The sequence below is a fragment of the Lissotriton helveticus genome, chromosome 4_2 (assembly GCF_964261635.1).
Source record: "Lissotriton helveticus chromosome 4_2, aLisHel1.1, whole genome shotgun sequence".
NCBI classification, from domain to species: Eukaryota; Metazoa; Chordata; class Amphibia; order Caudata; family Salamandridae; genus Lissotriton; species Lissotriton helveticus.
The window spans coordinates 100360470-100382587 of NC_136064.1; the positions used below are offsets into that span (position 1 = coordinate 100360470).

At 46.2% G+C, this 22118-nt stretch overlaps 1 protein-coding gene across 2 annotated transcripts in view; it reads right to left on the reverse strand.

The window, feature by feature from the left end:
* Nucleotides 1–22118, reverse strand: part of IL2RG (interleukin 2 receptor subunit gamma) — a 175067-nt gene that overhangs the window by 137867 nt on the left and 15082 nt on the right. The gene's annotated exons all lie outside the window — the stretch shown is intronic.

A 22118-nucleotide genomic window follows, 5' to 3' on the forward strand; every position in this document is an offset into this window, starting at 1 on the left:
ACTCTGTTGCACGTGTTGTTACATCATAAGTAGGGCTCCCGGTTTTATGGTATTTATATTCTTGTCATTTCCGTCTGTATTTATCCATATTTATTTTAGGTTATGTGAAAAAATTGAACTGAAATGTGTATATTTCTGCATTTATTTAACTGGTTAATGTACACTGTTGCCTGCACACCTGACAGGTTTCAACGATATATATATATAAATACACACACTCGGATGATACAATATGCACTTATAAGAAAACATGCACATTTTAGTATCACAGTTGTGCAAATCTACTACTGTTTAAGGCTCTTTACTAAAATTCCTTTATTTTTGTAATCTTCTTGCCTGATTGACAGCATTCAGAATCTTCAAAAACAACCCAATTTCCATTTTTATCCATATTTAAAAGTAAATACAGACAGAAAAATAAATGGTTTTCTGTCTGTATTTATCTGTAAAAATCAGTAAAAACGGAAAACAGGGAGTCTTAATCATAAGGTATTGCTAAACACAGCACCACCCCTTCCAACAGGTCAGTGCCACCCTTCTAGTTCAGCGCCCAGTGCGGCTGCACCGGTCCCACCCCCCCTAAAGCCGGACTTGCTGAGAGAGCCATTGCCTCGCTCACTGGTAAAACCACAACCGCGTGTTCTTTCAATTTGCGCGCAATGTACAGCAGTGAGCAGCTCTGCCTACAAAGCGTTGCTCGTGGGCTCTCTTAGGTGTATTACTGGTAACTCACGCCAGCGCCACCCTGCACGTGCACGGATTTAGAATGGGTAGTAATGGTAAATCCCAGAGGAGAATCCTCTGACGGAATTCAGTTCACCACTCTGTCCCACGGAGTAAGGTGCACCCGCGTGTTGTCTACCAGACTTAAGGCCATATTTATGAGCTGTTTGCGTCACTTTTGTGCCACGCAAGGTGGTGCAAGAGCGACGCAAACCTAAAGTCATATTTTTGAAGCCACGCAAAGCCATTGTGCGTGGCTTCGATGGCCTAATGAATATGGAGTAATGAAATGCAGCGCAAATCGCTGCGTTACACTGCTTAGTGCAAGGGAGGCGTTCCACGGGCGGCGTGTGGGTGTTCCCACACAACTCCCATGGTTTAAGATGCATTCCCAGATCTACCAAACCTGGTGAACCAAGGAATGAGCCAAAAAGATACGCCTCCCAGGTGAGGCATAACGGGAGAAATATCTTTATTCCTCCTCTTTGTTTCCTCTTTCTACGTGTGCAGCATTCAGCAGTACGCATAGAAAGAGAAAAAAGCCTCTCAGGATTGTTTTTGAGCAGGAACGTGTCCCTTCCGGCACAAAATCAATCCTGCATGCAACACAGGCACCCTTGCACCAAGTTGCAAAGGTGCTTGCGTTCTCGCTAGGCATCCAAAATGGCGTCAGTGCCAGGGGAAAGGACAGGAATGCACCGTATTGGATAAATACAACGCTTACTACTTCAATCAAAAAAGAGGATGTTCCTTTACTATCGATTCCTCAAAGTTTGCACTGGTACAAGAAGTAAAAGTTTTTCTGCACTATTTTTGCACATATTCCACCCTAGTGTTACACAAACATCTCTGAACCACAACTAAAATGAACTTCAGTTTCTGAAAACATTGCAAAAATGTGTGAAACATCAACTGATTGTAATAAATTATTGAAAGCGCCCAGTGGCGTAGCTAGACCTTTGGCCGTCCATGGCGGTCCCTGCGTTTGCTGCCCCATGGCGGCCGCATATAAGGGAGGGGAATTGGTGAATCCTGCTTTTGATATCCCCAACTGGCACAGGTAAGAGCAGAGGTGGGAAAGGCCGCTGCCCCTAAAACCCATGCTGCCCGGGGCGGACCACCCCCTGCTCCCCTTGCTATGCTCCAGAAAGCACCTCACACATTTGAGCCACTTTTTGCGCCTCAGGGAAATCTTTGTGTTGAAAATGGGTGTAGTAGACGTGTGCAGCCCAATCTGTTCTTTTCAAATAACCCACATTGTGGTGACTACAACAACAGTATATATATTGTTTATATGGCTTTTTTAAATGTTTTTACTTTTTATTGTTTTCAGACGATACCTCATACAGTGCTTGACATTGGACAATCACAGGGTCAGTATAGCCAGTGTGAATCCAGACCCCGCCCACCATCCCCTCATATGACAGTAGGTCAACGAGTCTGGACAGCGCCTAATAGTGCGAGTTCCCTTTCAAGGGTGCGACTTGTGGTACCTCCTGGAGTATAACATAGCAACATAACATGTATTTGTAAAGTGCACGTTCACCCGTAGGTCTCTTGGCTCTGAATAACAGATGTTTATTGTTACCCAACTCAATGGTACTCATTTTATCGACCTCAGAAGGATGAAAGGCTGAGTGGACCCGCCGGGATTTGAACCTGTGACCATGAGGTCGAACACAGACGCCTGCAGTGGATGCATTAGTCCACTGAGCCACCAGACCCGGCTGTCTGTGGTCCTCAGGAGCCCCTCATACAGGGACCGGGCATTCCATTTTTTCACACTTCCAGGGACAGCCCCAGTACATTTTTTGTAATAAAATAAGTGCTGGAGCCCTTGTCAGGAGGTCACTAGAGCTGGCACCACCCATTGCCCCTGCTAAAGCTCCCAAAACAAAACTAGTAACCATCGCGTGAAGCTGAATACAGATAAAACAAATTAATCCAAATCGGGAGGGCCCTCAAACCCCTGGAACTCCAACTTCTGGCCGCCAGAGTTGGGAAATCCCCCCTTCTGTGAAGATCTATCAAAAGCCTCGGCATCACTATTGACAGCGCCCTGTCGATGAAATCTCAGATCGGGACAGTAGTTTCTGTTTTTTCCAGCTTCGGAGGATCAGGAAAATCAGCAGATTTCTTACCACCGATGCCCTGACCCAAGTTGAACTGGCCTTAGTCATCTCCCACATTGACTATGCCAACTCTCTTCACTTTGGTATACCAGCATACCATACAACAGTGGGCGTAGTTGGTGGAGTACCACCACACGGAATTCTGCAGAATTGATCAAAAACTCTATGTGAATTCCGCTCCACAACTCGATTCCGTCTCACCACAGTTAATAAAACAGAAACCTCACATACCCTTCATAAAACGACAAGTAACTCTATTATTATATGCTAAAATGCATATAATCATCTCACGAAAATACTTCAAGCAGTGAGAGAGGTGATGATTTTGGGGTCCTCCCTAACCTAGGGAGTGAACCGAGCAGATGCCTTGAACACAAAGAGCACATCCTGCTGAAGGATTCGGTGGTGGTCCCATCCTCCTAGGACCACCCCACGCACAGTTATGGGCAAAAATACAATCCCAACCGAAGGCACTGCAAAGCATTATGGGACAATGTTCTAGAGCACCATGAATATTATAGTATCCAATATCAAAACATTCCTCAAAGGGCAGGCTCTCCAGGCTCAGCTGAGAGCTAATATTATAATATTCACAAACTCTAGAATCTCGCCCCATAATGCTTTGCTTGACCTTTGGTTGGCATTGTATTTTTGCCCATACCTGTGTTTGGGGTGGTCCTAAGAGGATGGGACCACCACTGAATCGTTCAGCAAGATGTGCTCTATGTGTTCATGGCAGCTGCTTGGTCCTCCCTCTAGGTTAGTGGGGACCCCAAAATCATCACCTCTCTCATTGACTGATATTTTTCAAAGCTCACTTTAGTGAACTGGTTACATGGTTTGTAGCATGTAAAGGTAAAGTTGTTTTATCAATAGAATGTGGTTACAGTAGTGTATTCCAGAGTTTGTGTATCAACTCCATTGTTGTGTATTAATAAAAGTTTTAAACAGAAATCTCACATACCTTTAGTAAACAAAAAAAAAAAAACTGTGCATGTTAAAGTACATTTAGCCATCTCACAAAAATGAAAATATAGCAAGCAGAGCCGTTAGTTAAACAATAAATAATTCTATCTTTACATGCTTAAATGCATATAGTCATCTCACAAAAGTGAAAATGAAAAATAGCAAGCAGTGAGAGACGTGATGATTTTGGGGTCCTTCCTAACCTAGGGAGAGGACCTAGAAGATGCCTTGAACACAAAGAGCACATCATGCTGAAATAATGCGGAGGTGGTCCCATCCTCCTAGGACCACCCCAAGCACAGGTATGGGCAAAAATACAATCCCAACCAAAGGCCCTGTAAAGCATTGTGGGACGATATTCTAGAGTGCCGTGAATATTATAGTATCCAATATCAAAACACTGCTCAAGGGGCAGGGGCTCTCGGGCTCAGCTGAGAGCTAAAACTATAATATTCACTGCCCTCTAGAATCTCGCCCCATAATGCTTTGCAAGGCCTTTGGTTGGGATTGTAATTTTGCCCATAACTTTGCTTGGGGCGGTCCTAGGAGGATGGGACCACCACTGAACCATTCAGCATGATATGCTCTATGTGTTCAAGGCATCTGCTTGCCCTCACCCTAGGTAAGGGGTGACCCCAAAATCATCACCTCTCTCATTGCCTGATGTTTTTCAAAGTTCGCTTTTGTGAATTGGTTATATGTTTATTTAGCACGTAAAGGGAAAGTTGGTTTACTAAAGGTTTGTGAGTACAGTAGAAAACTCCTTTGCGGAGCGGAGTTTATTGCCTAGGTTTAATACCAAGCCAAAAGACTGCAACTTGTGCAAAATCAGGCTGCTAGATTAAATAATCACCAGCCCAGATGGCAGACCGATCATGAAAAAGTTGCACTGGTTACCGGTTGCTGAACGCCCATGCATTCAAGCTGGGATGTATTATATTTAAAGCGCTCCATGGCAAATGTCCAGCGTTTGCTTCTTCTCGGGCAAAGAGATACTTCCCTACCCTGAATCTTAGGTCTTCCCACCTCAACCTTTTAGTTACTCCTTTCAAACGTAAGAAACTGGGGGCCTAAGATTGGCAGTCCTGGCCCCAACATTCTGGAATTCTCTTCCTCCTGATATTAGAGCGACAACCTCGTACTCTCAATTTAGGAAGCTTTTAAAGACCTGGGGGCATATTATCAAGAAAGGGCGTCACATTATCGCCGCTTTTATCGGCAGGAAACTGCAGATAAAGCGGCGATAATGGGCTTGATAATATGCTCTATGAATTCCAACCGAAGCCCATGTTAGATGTGAAGACATGTGGGCATCTGCTCTACGGCAAGAGACCTCCTCGTCTCGTTTCTCCTTGATATAACCCAGGCCGTCACTCTTGGACCTTACCAATCTGCTAAGCTGACACAGCCATGTGGGGTACCTCAAGGCTCATCCCTGAGTCCGACACTATTTAATATCTATGTGTCGGACCTTGCCAATGTCATCAAGGCACATGGGATGAGCCTAACCTCATATGCTGATGACACGCAATTGGTTATGGCCATTAGGGGTGACGGAGGGGAGGTCGCCCAACGCTTCCAGAATGGATTGACAGAGATAGGAGAGTGGATGGCTATAAACTGCCTGAAACTCAACTCAGAAAAAACTGAGGTTGTGATTTTCGGACCTCTTTCACCGGACTGGTCTGCCTTCTGGTGGCCTTCCACTTTTGGTGCCCCCCCTAAACCAGTGACTAAAGTAAGAAATTTGGGAGTCACCTTTGATGACGGACTTAATTTCATGGATCATGCCAATTAAGTGGCCTCCACAGCCCACCATAAACTTCGCATGATCCGGAAAATAAGTCCCTATCTTCCAGCGACCGCCATTAAAACATTGGTTAGTTCATTGGTTCTAACATCATTGGACTATTGCAACGGGCTTTTCCTAAACACCCAAGTTAGAGTCATGAGAAAAATGCAGTCGATACAAAATGCGGCAGCACGCCTGCTCTTTGGAATTCCAAAGTTCGCGCCTATATCGGACGCTATCACACGACTCCACTGGTTGACGATCCAGAATAGAATCAGATTTAAATCGCTGTGTATAGTTTACATTTACAAAGCACTAAACAGGCAAGGTCCGCATTTCTTAACAGATCAATTGTGCCCATATCAACCTTCCCGCCAGCTCCGATCCTCCAACTGCAACCATTTAGTGGTCCCTCGCACCAAAACGGTGTCATGGGGTGATCGCCGCTTTATGGTCGCTGCCCCCAAACTCTGGAACACTTTGCCCCAGGACATCAGAACATGTTCTACACTCCTCCAATTTCGTAAGAGACTTAAGACGTGGTTGTTTACCCAATCATTTTTAAATAAGTGGGTACCCTGTTGGAGCATTTAATAACCATCTGAAGTTTGCAAATTAACCAGCGCCAAGACGCCTTCGGGTATACGCTGCGCTTTATAAATGGCAATAAATAAATAAATAAAAATAAATAAGACATCTAACATTGGCTTCGATTGGAATTCATAGAGCATATTATCAAGCCCATTATCGCCGCTTTATCGGCAGTTTCCTGCCGATAAAAGCGGCGATAATGTAACTGCCTTACTTGATAATATGCCCCCTGGTTCTTTTGCCAGGCATACAAATGAACTTCTCAGCGGCAGCACTCCCTGGATCATAGCGCCATGAAACCGCATGATGTACGTGCGCTCAATAAGTACCTTTAACATAACATAACCATCACACTCCTAAAAGTGTGACAAGTCAGACTATACCAGGCCCCAAGCTGTAAGAATCTCTTGGGCAGCAGGTATTATTCATTTTTAATAAAAATTATTAATTAACATCAGTTATTGTGCTCATCTCTAAATTAGACACCATGGTGCTGATTTACAAGCTGCTTGTGCCACTTTTGCGTCACATATCCCATGTTGAAAATGGCACAAAAGTGGCGCAAGGGGCTTGTAAATCTGCCCCCATGTGTCAGACTGTCATATGTACTGGTGTTGATAATTAAGTGCCGGTGCGGAGCCCTGGAAACCACTGGCTCAAATTCCTGGCCTTCAGTCCACGTGTGCAGCCTGCATGCACCAATCCTTATCATTGCCTTAGTGGTCAAACAATGGTAGAGAGGGTGATACCAACAGCCTAGCTATATAGAGCCTAACTACTACTACGGGCGCTGGTAGCCTTAGAAAGTGGTGGGGTGAGCAACTTGTCGTTTTGTGACGACTGCCCACCCTCTCCTTTTTTCCCTTCTGTGAGTTAGCCCACCTCACAAGCCTCAAGACCCAGATATTTGCAACCTTACCTCCCCACTGGAAAATCACCCTGAAGATTGTCCACGATTGGTTCAAATGACCTTTGTTTGGCCAATGAGAGCGAAGAAAGATCCAGAAAGAAAAGCTACATTTGCTCATGATAGACGTACATAAGACATTAAAACGTATTCATCTTCATAGGAGTGCACCCTGGTTAACGCATCAGGGACCAGATCTCGCTTTCAAGATGGCGGGCCGACCCTCTGTGTTCTATCCAGTCTTCCTTGGTCACTCCCTCTGCTTTGCAGGATGGGTTCAAAGAGATCGGAAATATATAATCTCAGATCTTTGTGGGTAAATCTCAAGGAATGCCCCAGATGTGAAAATTGAGTCCAGGTCTTGGCATATCATGTGTCTCCTCGAGGGCCAGCATGCGCCTCCGAAACTGCTCTTAGCAGTCAACTTGACTCATCCAGTCCTATTTCCAATTTTATCAACCTGTCTCCTTGGTCGATGAGGTCTTTCAAGCTCAACAAAACCGGTTTTTTTCCATAACTTCTCACAATGCCAGCAGGAGGAGTCTTGAATTCTAGTTTGGTCCGAGTACTCCTGGGCCTCTGCAGGCCTACCAGTGTTTCTTGTCGCTGTTCGTTTTATCGGCTGCACCGCGGTGGAGGAAGGTCCTTGGACTCTGTCATCCCCCCGCCTCCGGTCATCATATGACTTATTTCAGCTGCCGGCGTGTTTAATGATTTTCTAGGACTTCTTCCGGGTTGCCTCTGTTTAGGGGGCTAGGACTTTGGGGCTTCAGCTGTCCGAGGGCTCCCACGGCAGGATGCTCCAAGACCTCCAAGCCAGGCACTTATAAGATGGTCACTTCTGTGGTCCAGGAGACGCTAATCTCAGGTCACGACCCTCCTGTATCGCTCAACGGCAAAGAGGATCCAGTGTGACATGCTCAGCCTCCATCTTGAGTGCAGCAATTCTCAATCCCCAGAATGGAGCGGACAAGCATCCCCCACCCCCAGAACACAATTTCCAAGGGGGGGGGGGACCACCAGCTTCTATCCACCCATCAACTTCTGGTCACCATCAGAATATCTCGCCATGTCCTCCACCCCCATTTGGTATTGTGTTGGATCCCCTGTGCGTCTGGTCGAGGAGCGTTACAGGCCACAGTTTCACCGCCGTGGTGGGGGGCAGGTGGGTTCCCCATAGACAGGTGGCTGCCTCTCTTTGGGGTCACCTGCTTCAGAGCTTCATAGCTACTAACCAGAGGCTCTCATAGCGACATGCGCTCGCGTTTGGTGTGGGGTTGCTAGATACGAGGCGAGTTTCTTGGGAGCGCTTAGCTCAGCCTGTACGGTCTGACCGTAGAACCGGGGGTCGCCATCTTAGGCCGGATCATGGGGCCCAGCTTTCACCTTGGTCGTCGGGCTACATCAGTTGTCCCAGAATCTCTGATTTAACTCCTCCCACCAACCTCAGAAGATTGTCCAATTCAGTTATTAGCACAAAATACCTCTCTCCTAACGAATATTACTTTCTGTGTGACCTGAAATGGTTCTGATGTGCTAATAACCCACCAAAAGTATGCAACACCAGCAAGGTTGCAACAAGCAATGTTTTGTTCTGTATTTTATTACATCATTAACATGTTTTCTTTGTGCATGAAAAATATTTTTTGTGTGCCACATGTGCACACAAGCACTTTTCAGGGGTGCAACAGGGTGTCAATGTGACACCCTGCCACCCTTGAATGTTTCCCTATTTTACCGAATCGGTATTTACCGATTCGGTAATTCACATTCATTCCTATGGGCGGAATGAATGGGAATTACCGAATCGGTAAATACCAATTCGGTAAATACCGAATCGTACCGATTCGGTAATATTTACCGAATTTTTATCTACTTTGCATTTACCGATTCTAAAATACCGAATCGGTCAAATTGTGTATTTTAGAATCGGGAAATTTTCATTACCTACATCTAGCCCTAAGTGATTTACCCAGAATCACACATTGTTAAACTAAGCACTGAAGCCGGGATGCAAACATGGGCCCCAGGTACAAAACTGAGCAGCTCTAGCCAAATCTCCTCCCTAAAACATCAGTGATATTTAATGATCACAATATTTATACGGTATTGGCGTCCATAGTAAACATTAACAATACATTAATAATATTGGTAGATGATAAAGGGCTGTGATGCACCTACGCCCTTTTCGGAGATGTTTCTGGATAGGATTAGGCTTGGGTGGTAAATTCCGTTCTGCTCGCGGAATTTGGGCAATTTCGCAGTCCGTGGAGAACGCGAAATTGCCTAAAATTCTGCGTTCCGCGACTTCGCGAAATTTTTTGCGTGTTTGCAGAGATTTGCGTAACGCGAGTACGCAAATTCCACCCACCCCTAGATAGGATGCCTCTTTGCAGATACTTCTACACAGGGCATAGGAACTCTAGTTTTACTATCTTGGAGAGCTCCTATCTGTAAGTAGGAGCCAGTCAGCAGCTGGCTGCCTTGATGCTGTGACTGTGATCCGGTCTGTGTCGGAGGGTGTGGTACAGGCTGGGACTTAATATCTGTAATTTTGGGAGTCAGAGCTAATACCCCTCTTTTACTGTAGATAACCTGCTCTACTTGGTTTGGTGTGTTAGGAGATGGGACAGGGAAGTCATTCAAAATTGATTTAAAGTTGTAAGTTACAGTGTAAATAAGTTTAGTTAGCCCCACCCAGCCTGTTATAGGCTCTGAATGTTTCAAGTTTGGGGTCTGGAGGGGTCCTGACTGTTCAGACGATTACCGCAAGACATGGCCCTTCTTAAGGGGATTTCCATAAAACCTTTTGCTTTTTGTCCTCCTGGTTTTTGCCGGCTCTCTTTTCATGACCTTAGGACTCTGGACAATTTCACAGTGTTCTGTAGTGGGAAAGGGTAAGTGCCCTTCCTGCCTATGTCAGGATAGGGTGCCTACTTGATTGGGTTAGGTGTTGTACATATGAGTAGCTCGATAAAAGGTGCACCACATACTCAGGGCAAGTGCTGCACTGGCTAATAGGGGGATGCCGCACTGATTGTGCCGCCCACCGGAATAGCCTGTCAAAAATGTGTCATAGTCAGGCTGACCGGTCCCCCTCCATAGCCAACCGTCAGGGCTGTTCACTACCACCAAACCGGGGCAGGTGAGTGGCCGGGTAGGTACATCTGCGTGTGAACTGTCCAGAAAGGTTTGAACCCCCATGAGTGTTTTCCCTACGTAGGGGGTCGGCTCTCCTGAGGGGACACTTTCTGGGTGTGGCCGATTCTCTCGTTAAGACATTGCAATATTGTGTACAAGCCTGTAACTTTCCCTATCAATGTCGGGTTTCGCCACCCTCCTGGATGGTTGGTTGGCAATCTTACCGAGAACCAGACATAGGTTTGTGTGGCACGGCACCAAGTTAGATAAGGCAGGGATATGGTTGGCGATTAGCGGGCAGTGGGCCAGGCTCCCAGTCATCTTAGTGGCAGCCGCGGTCGCTGCAGGTAAGAGCTCTGGGGACGGTTGGGGGAGGATTTAAAGAGACGACCACAAGGGAAAATTAAATAAACAATTAATTTTCCCTTGTGTTCTTCTTTTGAAATACCCCCCCCCCCCCCCAATCCGGCCCCACTGCCCCAGCATTCTTACCTGCAGCTGCTGCGGTTGCTTAGTGGTACTGTATGCCCCAGTCAAGGACATGTTAAATTCTTGTTACACATCGTACAGGAGATAATTGAGTGCAATTAATTATAACTGAGGAGGGACTCCTGAACCTTCAATAGATGGGGAGACCCGAGCGGAGACTTGGATGCAGTTGATGCTTGGGCGCACTGTCACCCGATGTCAACTGATTACATGCTTCTTAACCTTGCAGAGCGCATGAATACCCAGAGGCGTCTAGGCGCTAATACCAGCGAATCCAGTAAGGTGCAGATGAAACTGTGGATGAACATGATAGTTGGCAAAGAGCCAGGTTTTTAGCGATTTCCTAAAAGATACCAGCGTAGGGCTGTACGTTATGCCGGCTGGAAGCGGGTTCCATGTTTGGACCGTTCCTAACAAAAAGCTTCTTCTGCCCCATCGAACTTTCTTGAACCTGGGAATTTGTAGGAGTCTGCTAAGTGCGCATCTTAGATTTCTGGAAGGCACATACCAGTTCAGATGTTTCTTCAGGAATTGAGGACCGGCACTGTGCAGTGCCTTAAAAACTAGGCACTGGGATTTAAACTTGATCCTCCTGTCCACTGGGAGCCAGTGCAGGGTTCTCAGACAGTGGGCGACTGGCTGGGACCTGGGGATATCAAGCAGTAGTCCAGCTGCCGCATTTTGGAGGTGCTGCAGCCTCAGCAGAAACTGTGACTGGTTACCCATGTACAAAGTATTACCGAAGTCTAATCTGGACAGGGTAATGCTGTTACAAGAGTTCTCAGGGCGTCGGGCGGGATAAAAGGGCGAACTTTGCGGATCATTTTTAAGACGAAACAAATAGTTGAGGTGCGTGTATTGATCTGATTTTGTCATCAAAGACGAACCCTAAGTTTTTCACCTTCTGCACTAGAACTGGAAAGTCTCCCAAACTGGGGAGCCACCGTCGGGGTGACCAAAAGGAGGTGTCACTACCTAACAGAAGGACCTCCGTTTTTACGCTGTTCAACTTTAGGCAGTTGGACCTCATCCACTGGTTTAACTGCGTCATGCAGCTGTTCAATCGTCCTGCTGTCTCTTCAACGTTGCTTGAGACTGACACCACTAACTGGCAGTTGTCAGCGTATGAGCGACCACAGAGAATCTGTGCCATCTGATGATTGTAGCTAGCGGGGTCACATAGAGATTAAAAAGTGTAGGGCTCAGGGACGTGCCCTGTGGCACCCCGCAGGGGAGTTTAAATTGCTCGGACGAGAAGGCTCCAGACTCTACTGATTGAACCCTATGATGTCAGCAGCTTAAGGGCGGTGCCTCTGATTCCCAGCTCTGCCAGCCTGTTGGCTAATATTTCATGGTTCACTGTGTCAAAGGCCGTCGATAGATCTAACAAAATCAGGGCGGCCTTAACCCCAGCATCCAGCATTGCTCTTAATTCTTCCTACCATGACCAGAGCTGTCTCAGTGCTGTGCCCCTCCCGGAACCCGTATTGTGAGGGATCTAGAAGGTCCGTGGAGGAGATAAATGCCGTGAGCGATGCATTTAGTATTTTCTCCAGCACCTTAGCTCGGAAGGATAGTCTGGAGATAGGTCGGTAGCTGCTAGGATTGGCTGGATCGAGGTTGGTTTTTTTAGGAGTGGTAGAATCGATGTTGTTTTCCAAGTGTCAGGGAATGAGCCTGAGCAGTTTATCTCCTTGTATACAACGCCTAGTTGTTCACAGATGACATCAGGAACCAGGTGCAGTATTTTAGGAGGACAAGGGTCGGAGGGAGCCTCCGATTTGGATGTTTTTACCACCTGCATAATCTGTTCTGTGGGAAGAGGGGAGAAGGAAGTGAACAGATTAGGTGGGAAAGGAGATGCAACTGCTAGAGGGTTCCCAAGTATGGATTCATTACAGTCCGGGAAAGATTTTGACACTGTCCCTATTTTGTCCTTAGACGACTGATGCTGGTGCCCTGCACTGAGTAAAGAGATTGAGGAGCAGGTACAGCAGTAAAGAGATTGAGGCTTGTGTCAAGGATAAAGAGGCTGAGTAGTATGTAAAAAAGTAAGGAGATTGAAGTGTACATCAAAGAGTAAATACGTGGGCGAGAACGTAAAATACTAATGAGATTGAGGAATGTGCAAAAGAGTAAGAATTTTTAAGCAGTATGTAAAAGACGAAAGATATTATGGACTATGTATAAGGATATTGAAAACAATGTGATAGAGTCAAGAGTTTGAGGAGTATGTAAAAGAGTAAAGGGATTGATGAATATGTAAAAGAGTAAGGAGTGAGTAAAAGAGTAAAGAGATGATGGAGTAGGCAAAGACTGTAGCCATTGAAGACTGTGAAAGAGTAAAGTGATTGATGAATATGTAAAAAAGTAAAAGGAGGCATAAGTAAGAGGGTAAAGAGAGTGGAAATGTGTAAAAGAGTGAAGTAACTGAGGAGCATATAAAAGAGTAAAGATATTGATTGTGTAAAAGTGCAATGAGGGTAAGGAGTAAGTAAAACAGTAGAGCGACGGAGGAGTATGCAATGACTACAGCCATTGAAGACTGTAAAAGAGTAAAGTGATTGAGGAGTCGGTAAAGTACTAAAGATTTTGAGAAGTGTGTAGAAGAGTAAAGCGACCGAGGAACATGAAAAAGAGTTAAGAGGTGCAGAGTATTAAAAGACCAATGATATTGAGGAGTATCTAAAAGTAAAGAGATTGAACAGTATATAAAAGCAAGAGAAATTGAGGATTATGTGAAAGAGTAAAGAGAATGAGGATTAAGTAAAAGAATAAAGAGATTAAAGAGTACATAACAGTGTAAAGTGGAGGCGGATGTAAAATCGCATGAGTGTTTGTGCTGGTAAAGCAGGTTCTCGATGCCATCACCGACGTCCAATGGGACATGGCCCACGGTTCCCTTAAACTTTTTTACAGCTCCATTGCGTCACACCAAAATACCATGGGGCAGAATTACAAGCCCCTTGCGCCACTTTTGGGTCACTTTTCCCATGGTAAAAGTGACAAAAAGTGGCGCATGTGGCTTGTAAATCTGCCCCCATGGGTTTTATTTACAAGGCCCTTGCGCCACTTATGCGTCATTTTTAACATGGGGAAAGTGACGCAAGAGGCTTGAAAATCTGCCCTCATTATTTTGTGGGCAGCTGAGCTACTTTCAAAGAGACCTTATTGAAATATTAGGATTACTTCCGGGTGAAGCAAATCTACTCAAACTCTTATCTGCTGAATTTCCCGGTGATACGAGTTTTGAGGAACTCTCCAGATGATGTGAGACTCGAGATTTGACGACGCGTTACTGGCATAGTCTTTCTTTCATCTTCTCCACTGGCTGAGAGCTGAGAACCAATGAGCGTTGTGCAACTGACTGAGCATGTGGTGAGGACAGCTCATTTGCTGAGTTGGCCCGGGGGCTTTTTTTGTCCAAAAGGAAGTGAGAATTGAAGGGACAGGGTTTGTTTTTAACTTGACTGAGGACTCACTTGCTGCACTGGAGTCTTCAGGAGTCTCAACTTGAAGTGGTCACATGTGAGAATCATATCGATAAAACCCGGAGTGGAGTAGCTACTCACACAACCCCAGGCTCAGTTCTGGCTTTTTAGTTAACATGAACCTCCAAGCAGGCTGGAAGCAGCCAGCGTGTGCTTTCAGTCAGCATCACTGCATGGCGGCAAGTTAGAGAACATACAGCTAACAGACCAGTGAGACTACAAGTCCCAGAATGCAAAGTTGTATTCCTTAAAATGCTGGGTTTCAAAGCTCACACGTGAAAGCGCGGCTTGAATGAAGGGGCGTAGCTTGATCAGTAAGGTTTGGGGCGGGGTTCTTCAGATTTTCCAACAACCACCCTGACATATCGTGTTAAAATATATTACACAACAGTGAAACGCAAGAGAGGGGCTTAACCCCTTCGGCGCTGCTCACATTTGTACCCTGTGCGGGTGATTTAAATAGTGGACGGGATTCGGACAGCCCCCAGCCGTCCTCCGCACACGCCCACCGTGACTCATGACGGCCGGGTGCCGTCATGCGCACCGAAGGGGTTAAGGGGCAGTGGAAAGGGGGAGGACTGTGGATTGGTAGGAGTATTAAGTGAAAGAAACCATCATATTTTGTAAAATAACTAACATTTTTGAGGACTTTCAAAACAGAGAGGAAGAGAGTGTGTGTTTTTGTCTGTGTGTATGTGAAAATTCCTGGTGTAATCCGACAGACACCTCACCACACCCGAGTGAAAGCCCCTGCACCCACCTTTATGGCAGAGGAGAGTCGCCCCGCCACTGCCAGCGCAGCAGGCAAACACATTCATAAAATGGTAAAAAATACAATGTTATTATGTGTGGCAGGCACGAGGATGAGGACAGGAGGCGGGGCCGATTAGTGCAATTGCACAATCATATCAGCCCTCTGCCTGTGCCCATGGCAGATTGGCCGGGTGTCTATAGTCGGCCAATCTGCCAAGCGCACTTCAAAGCCTGCAATCCCAGGGCTGGAGAACCAGCCGCGGGATTGCAGCCACAGGCCCCCAGCCTCAGAATGAGCGCTGGGTTAGCCTGCTCCAACCAATCGCAGCTCCAAAATTGGTTGGATTGGCGTGGTACAAGGGAGGAAGTCCCTCCCTTTCCACCTGAGTCCGAGAGCACCAGAAGAAGAGAGAGACGGGGACTGGACCCTGTGGCCAGAAACATACTTATCATGAGTTTTTGGGGGCATTGCACCCACCATATGTTAATGTTGCCGGCCGCTACTGCCTGCCCCAAATATTTATCAGAAAACAGATTCATGGGGCTATATTTGTTTATTAAACTTGTTATGTTATGTTACAATACATTTATATCACGCAAGGATAGTCAAGAGTGTCCCGGCGCGGCTGGTGAACATAACAGCAGAGAGTAAAAAATGAGATGGCTTGATTAAAAAGAAAAGTCTTCAACTGTTTCTTGAATAGCATAGTATACTGAATATTACACAGCTCCAGAGGGAGGGAGTTCCAGACCTCCGCTGCTTTGACAGAGAGAGAGCTGTGCCCCAGACGGACCCTGCGGAAGCGGGGACAACTGCCAGGCACTGAGTTGCAGAACGAAGACTTCTGCGAGGGACGTAACAGGCAAAGCGCCTCCGGAGGTAGGCTGGCCTAATCCATGCAAGGCTCTATGAGCCCGAGTAAGGGCCTTAAACTGGACTCGATGGACCACAGGGAGCCAGTGAAGGTCCCGTACGTGCTGTTTCATACTCGATCTTCCAGGGATTTGCAGCAGAACCCTAGCTGCTGCGCTCTGTATTGTTTTTAATTGTTTGATCTGATACCCTGGGAGGCCAATGTACAAGCCGTTAGCATAATCAATGCGGGACAGAATGAGAGCTCGAGTCACCATCTCCTTAGCCGGCCTAGGCAGCAAAGGGAAAAACTTTCTAAGTGATTTTAGTATGCCAAAGCACGCCCGCAAGCCTCTTTGTCTGCGTGATGAACCTAAGATCCTCCCCAAACCGGACTCCCTGGTTTTTTGCAGGGTTGCCACAGAGTCTCTCTAAAAGAAGGAACGAAGGATCCATAGAGAAGGACCTCGGACTTGTCCTCGTTACACTTTAACTGCGCCCTAGCCAGCCATTTGAAAACGGCAGAGAGACAACTCTGAGCTGCAGTCGGGGACAGATCACTTTCCCTCCAAGTGAAGAGGTGCTGGGTATCATCCGCATAGGCAATGACTTTCGCTCCCAGCTCCTGTGCAAGAAAGATCAAGGGCGTGATATAGACATTAAAAAGCAAGGGGCTCAGAGTCGAGCCCTGCGGAACTCCAGTAGACATTCTCCTAGGGGTTGAGGAGACAGGTGGCAACCAAACCTGCTGGGTGCGATCTTCTAGGAAGGATTTAAGCCAATCCCAAACCCGACCAGAAATGCCAATGCTAGAAAGCCGGGTAAGAAGTTGTTGATGGGGGACCGTATCGAAGGCCGCAGAGTGGTCAAATAAAATCAAGGCTGCTCTGCCGCCCGCGTCCAGACATTCCCTTATTGCCTCCGACATTTCCACAAGAGCGGTCTCAGTGCTGTATGATGCCCTAAAACCGGATTGGGCCGGGTGAAGAACACCAGATGACTCCACAAAGGTGGCTAGCTGTCTACAGACTGCTTTCTCGCACACCTTTGCCACGACTGGAAGAAGGGAGATGGGATGGTAGCTAGTGAGTATCTCCGGGTCTAAGGAAAGCTTCTTCAGAAGCGGTAAAAGAATTGCCTGATTCCATACCAGAGGGACGATGGCAGTCTGGAGGGATAGTTTTATGATGGTATTTACCTCCGGATTAACCAACTCTGCGACCCCCGCCAGCAACCTAGCAGGAAACTTGTACTAAGAGATGCGCCTAATGCCGAGACAGTCTTTTTTCATACCTGTCAGGAGCACTGGGAAAGTTGTATGGAAGGCAGAGGGAGTGTGATAACAATGTCGTGCCCTGGCCTGCAGAAGCAGGTTACTGGCCCTGCATACTCCGAGTCACACAAGACCAATCCCTGTCGGCTGAAGCCCGCTGAGGAATCGAGGTCTTTCATGCAGGAATCGGGAGGCGGGAGAGTAGCCTTGAAATCGGTAGTCTCTCACCTGAATCGGGAGAGGTGGCATGGATGACCTATGTTCACATAAAGAAGGGGGGAAGCAGGAAGAAAGGAAAGTGAAACATAAATGAACTGTGCTGCCTCTGGCTACATTATTGATATGATTTAAATCACACAATACTATTGAGAAGCGGTGCTCACAGGAAGGTTTCTAGGCAAGGGTCCATTCGTGCCCCCTGGAGCCGAGCCAACAAGCATGACCTGGGTTTGGGGCATTGTCCGCTCACAAGGTGCCCCTTGGAGTAACGCACGGGTCAGGACTCCTCACTGGCACCGTTCAACGTATACATGCATCTTCTGCCCAGGCCCTGGCACACCATGGGCTAAACCTTCAAATGTCCCGTTGCCAACGACACTCAGATTCACACTGGACTGAACGTGTCATAGGGGGACCAGGATAAACCACAAATTATTTATTTATTTATTTATTTATTTATTTATGCATTTTTATATAGCGCGGACTTTACCCGAAGGTGTCAGAGCGCTTCACAATAGGAACAGAACTGATACATGAGAACATTACAAGTGAACCAAATAAAAAGGCAAACGTCACATTAAATGAAGCAAAAATGACAATTGTGCGCCAACAAAATATAAGAGGTAGCAAACGGTGCATTACAAAAGTGACAATCGTGAGTCAACAAAATACAAGAGGTAGCAAACGGTGCATTGCAGGAGGAAAAAGTGACGTGTGCAGGTTACAAAAAGCGTACAAAATAAACATAGAGGTATAATACTGCAATATATGGAGGACACTCCAGCACAAGAACAAACGTTACGTAGGCACTGGTGGCACTTGTGCAGGTGTCGAAACAAACAAATGTAGGAGGTAGAAAACAGTGTGTTACCGGAGAGAGTGACGGGTGCAAGTCACCCACGAGTCCCAGACACAGGAAGAAGGACAATACTGCAATAAGAGGCAGACTCTCAAACCACAAGAACTTGCTTAAGTGTGTGTTGTCGTGGTCGGGTTCAGTGTTTTAATGAGGCGCCAATACAACGCATGACACAATTAACAATGAAAGAACATCTTGGTTAATGGTAGAGGAGCTTTTAAAAAACAAGTTCTATTTCCTGTCTGTGGCAGGAAAAGGGAAATAACACCTTTCCCGGAAGACCTTTGATGTCTTGTTGCTGAAGCATGTTGGGCCTCATCGCAGACCGCACAGCTCACGAGGCAAGAAGGTTTTGCAGAGCCAGTGGGTCTTGTAGTGTCACGTGATCATGTGCAGTAGGACTCTTGTGGTCCACGGCGGGCTCCTTACAAAGTTACGTCATCAGTTGTGAGGTATTTCGGTGGGTCTGGGTGTGGCCAATAAAGATTGTGATGTATTGCATTCAGTTAACGGTTGCATACTGGAAAAACAAGCATTGGAAATGCAATAGGTCTCGCATTATGAAAGTTTGAGCTATTGGTCTTGTAAATGACAATTTTTTTATTTGTGTGTTGATTTTGAAAATAGCTAAATTAATAGCTTTGTCATTTTCAATGCCAATAGTTATAACTTTCGCACATGTGACGACTATAGCATTTGTAATGCAACATGTTTTGTATTTACGTGACTTAGATGTATTGATATTACAAATAGCAACGGCTTTTAATTTTTTTAAATAATTAATACTTAAATAAAAGTGATTGTAATTTATATTGGCAATAGCTTAAACTTTTGTAAATAACGTTTGTGAAGATTATGTTCAGTGTATTTTATTGTGATGAAAATCCAAGAACAGAAGTGAAATAACATCTTTTTGGGACATTTGTAATAAAGCTTGAAACATTGAGAGAACATAATTGAACCAGCACTCTGCACTCTGAATCTGCACTCTGAATCTGCACTCTGCACTCTGCACTCTGCACTCTGCACTCTGCACTCTCCACTCTGCACTCTGCACTCTCCACTCTGCACTCTGCACTCTGCACTCTGCACTCTGCACTCTGAATCTGCACTCTGCACTCTGAATCTGCACTCTGCACTCTGAATCTGCACTCTGCACTCTGAATCTGCACTCTGAATCTGCACTCTGCACTCTGAATCTGCACTCTGCACTTTGAATCTGCACTCTGAATCTGCACTCTGCACTCTGAATCTGCACTCTGAATCTGCACTCACAATCTGCACTCACAATCTGCACTCACAATCTGCACTCACAATCTGCACTCTGCACACTGCACTCTGAATCTGCACTCTGAATCTGCACTCTGCACTCTACATATGGTATGTTATGCTTACATACGTTCCATATATTATCCATGTATATGCCACATTTAGTTAAGAATATATGTTCTGTTTAGTTACATTACTTTGTTTGTAAACCCTTTTATGCTGCTCTAAAGTTATTTCAATGGGTGAAATGCGGAGCCTGGCCGAGAGTAACAAGGCAGTGCTGGAAGGGGGGCTGCGCACCAACTGAAGTGCTCTGGTTGAACGGCCTGCGGCCGTGTGAAGTGATAAGCCTTTGAAGTATGGGAGTGTGGGAGGAGTGCTGCTACGGCCTGGAGAAGCTGGCTGGGGAGGGGGAGGAGAAATGAATGCAAGGCTGTGGGGAACAGAGTTTATGGCCCAAAAGCGCATGCCTGTGGCCACGTGAACTTCAAGAAAACGCCAAGGAACGAAGCCCTTAGTTTGAAGAGTATTTCGAGCACTTGAATTCTCGTTCCTCAATGCGCTAGCGCGCATTTAAGGTCACGAGACCTTAAAAGGCGAGTGTTACAGAGCTCCATGTGTGGCGTGGTCATCTGTGTGCTCCAGAGCTGGGGTGTACCCGACAGGACTCATGTTTCAATGGCGTCACTTGACCGTATCACTTTGCCAATGCTTTTTGCAAATGCAGATCTGATTTGCAAAAAGAAAAAATATACTTACTTACTCACCTGGAACAGCAACGATAAAAACAAAAAAAAGTTGCTGCGGTGTGACGACATATACGCACATGCACGTCATGACATGTTGGCCATTGCTTGCTTCTGATTTATGAAAGATGAAGGACCACAATCTCAGAGAGGTATATTAAAAAATAAATATGCACAAAGCACATCAAAGAGAACGCCCATTACCAAAGGTCCCCTGCTGGACTCTCCAAAAAGAAAAAATATCAATATTTTTAAATGCAAAAACACAACTGTGAGGGGGGGCAGCAAGAGAGAATCTAGCGGGGGATGGGGTTGGAGGGAGTCAATGCCGGGATCGAGAGATTAAGAAGTATGTCGAAAACTTGCAATATGGAGGAGTATGTAAACTTAAAGAGATTGAGGATTATATAAAAGAGTAAAGGAATTGAGGGTTAGATAAAAGGATAAAGAGAATGAAGAATATATAGAAGTGTAAAACGGAGGAGGATATAAAATCGCATTGAGTGATTTTGCAGGAAACATCTTCCACTGAAAAGCAGGCTCTCTATGCCATTACCAAGTCCAAGTGGAGCACAGCACAGTGGGGGTAGAACCCCATTCCTGGCATGTAACACATGTCACTCTGACTGAGGCATGTGACAGATGTCACTCTGACTCAATCCTGTGACACATGTCACTCTGACTCTGGAATGTGACACATGTCACTCTGACTCTGGCATGTGGCACGTGTCACTTTGACTCTGGCATGCGACACGTGTCACTCTGACTCTGGCATGTGACAAATGTCACTCTGACTGAGACATGTGACAGATGTCACTCTGACTCAAGCCTATGACACGTCACTCTGACTCTGGCATGTGGCACGTGTCACTTTGACTCAGGCATGCGACACGTGTCACTCTGACTCTGGCATGTGACACATGTCACTCTGACTCTGGCATGTGTCACTCTGACTCTGGCATGTGACACGTGTCACTCTGACTCTGGCATGTGACACGTGTCACTCTGACTCAAGCATGTGACACATGTCACTCTGAATCAAGCATGTGACACATTTCACTCTGACTCTGGCATGTAACACATGTCACTCTGACACAAGCATTTGACACGTGTTACTCTGAGTCAAGCACGTGACATGTGTCACACTGACTCTGGCATGTGACATGTGTCACTCTGACTCTGGCATGTGACACGTGTCACTCTAACTCAAGCATGTGACACGTGTCACTCTGACTCTGGCATGTGACACGTGTCACTCTGACTCAAGCATGTGACACATGTCACGACGTTAGTGACACGTGCCAGAAAAAGATGCACACAGATCTCTGCAGCAGATTCAGTAATGCACTGAGTCGCCTGCTGGGTGGAGCTAAGACGCGAGGCCCTCGTAGTGCACCATAGACCACATCAAAGTGCGAAGCTTGGCACCAGCGTGGGTGCCATCTGTGGCTCGTGAATTCCAATAGGAGTCCATGTTCTGGTGTGAACCTGGGCTTTTATGTGAATTCTCTACGGCATATTATCCAGTCCATTATCGCCGCTTTAGTCGCAGTTTTCTGCCGCTAAAGTGGCGATAATTATAACGCCGATCCTTGATAATATGCCCCTCAGTTCAGGAAGATGATCAAAACATGACTCCACACTCATTGGTTTAACTTAAACTCCAGCTCCAGACGATTGGGGATGCGCTCTCGACTCACTTAGCACTGGGAAGCCTCAGGGTAGCTATGCGCTGTATACATTTGCATAAGATAAGATAAGGTACTCCCCCCTCCCAGTAAACACTCTTACAAAGTGCTCTTTTCTCCTCTTCCTCCCTCCCTTTGCAGCATTGCTGTGCTCGCTGGCTAGGCACGCTCTATAAAATACCACCACATACAGATATTCTATCTAAAATATATGTGTTCTGCTCAC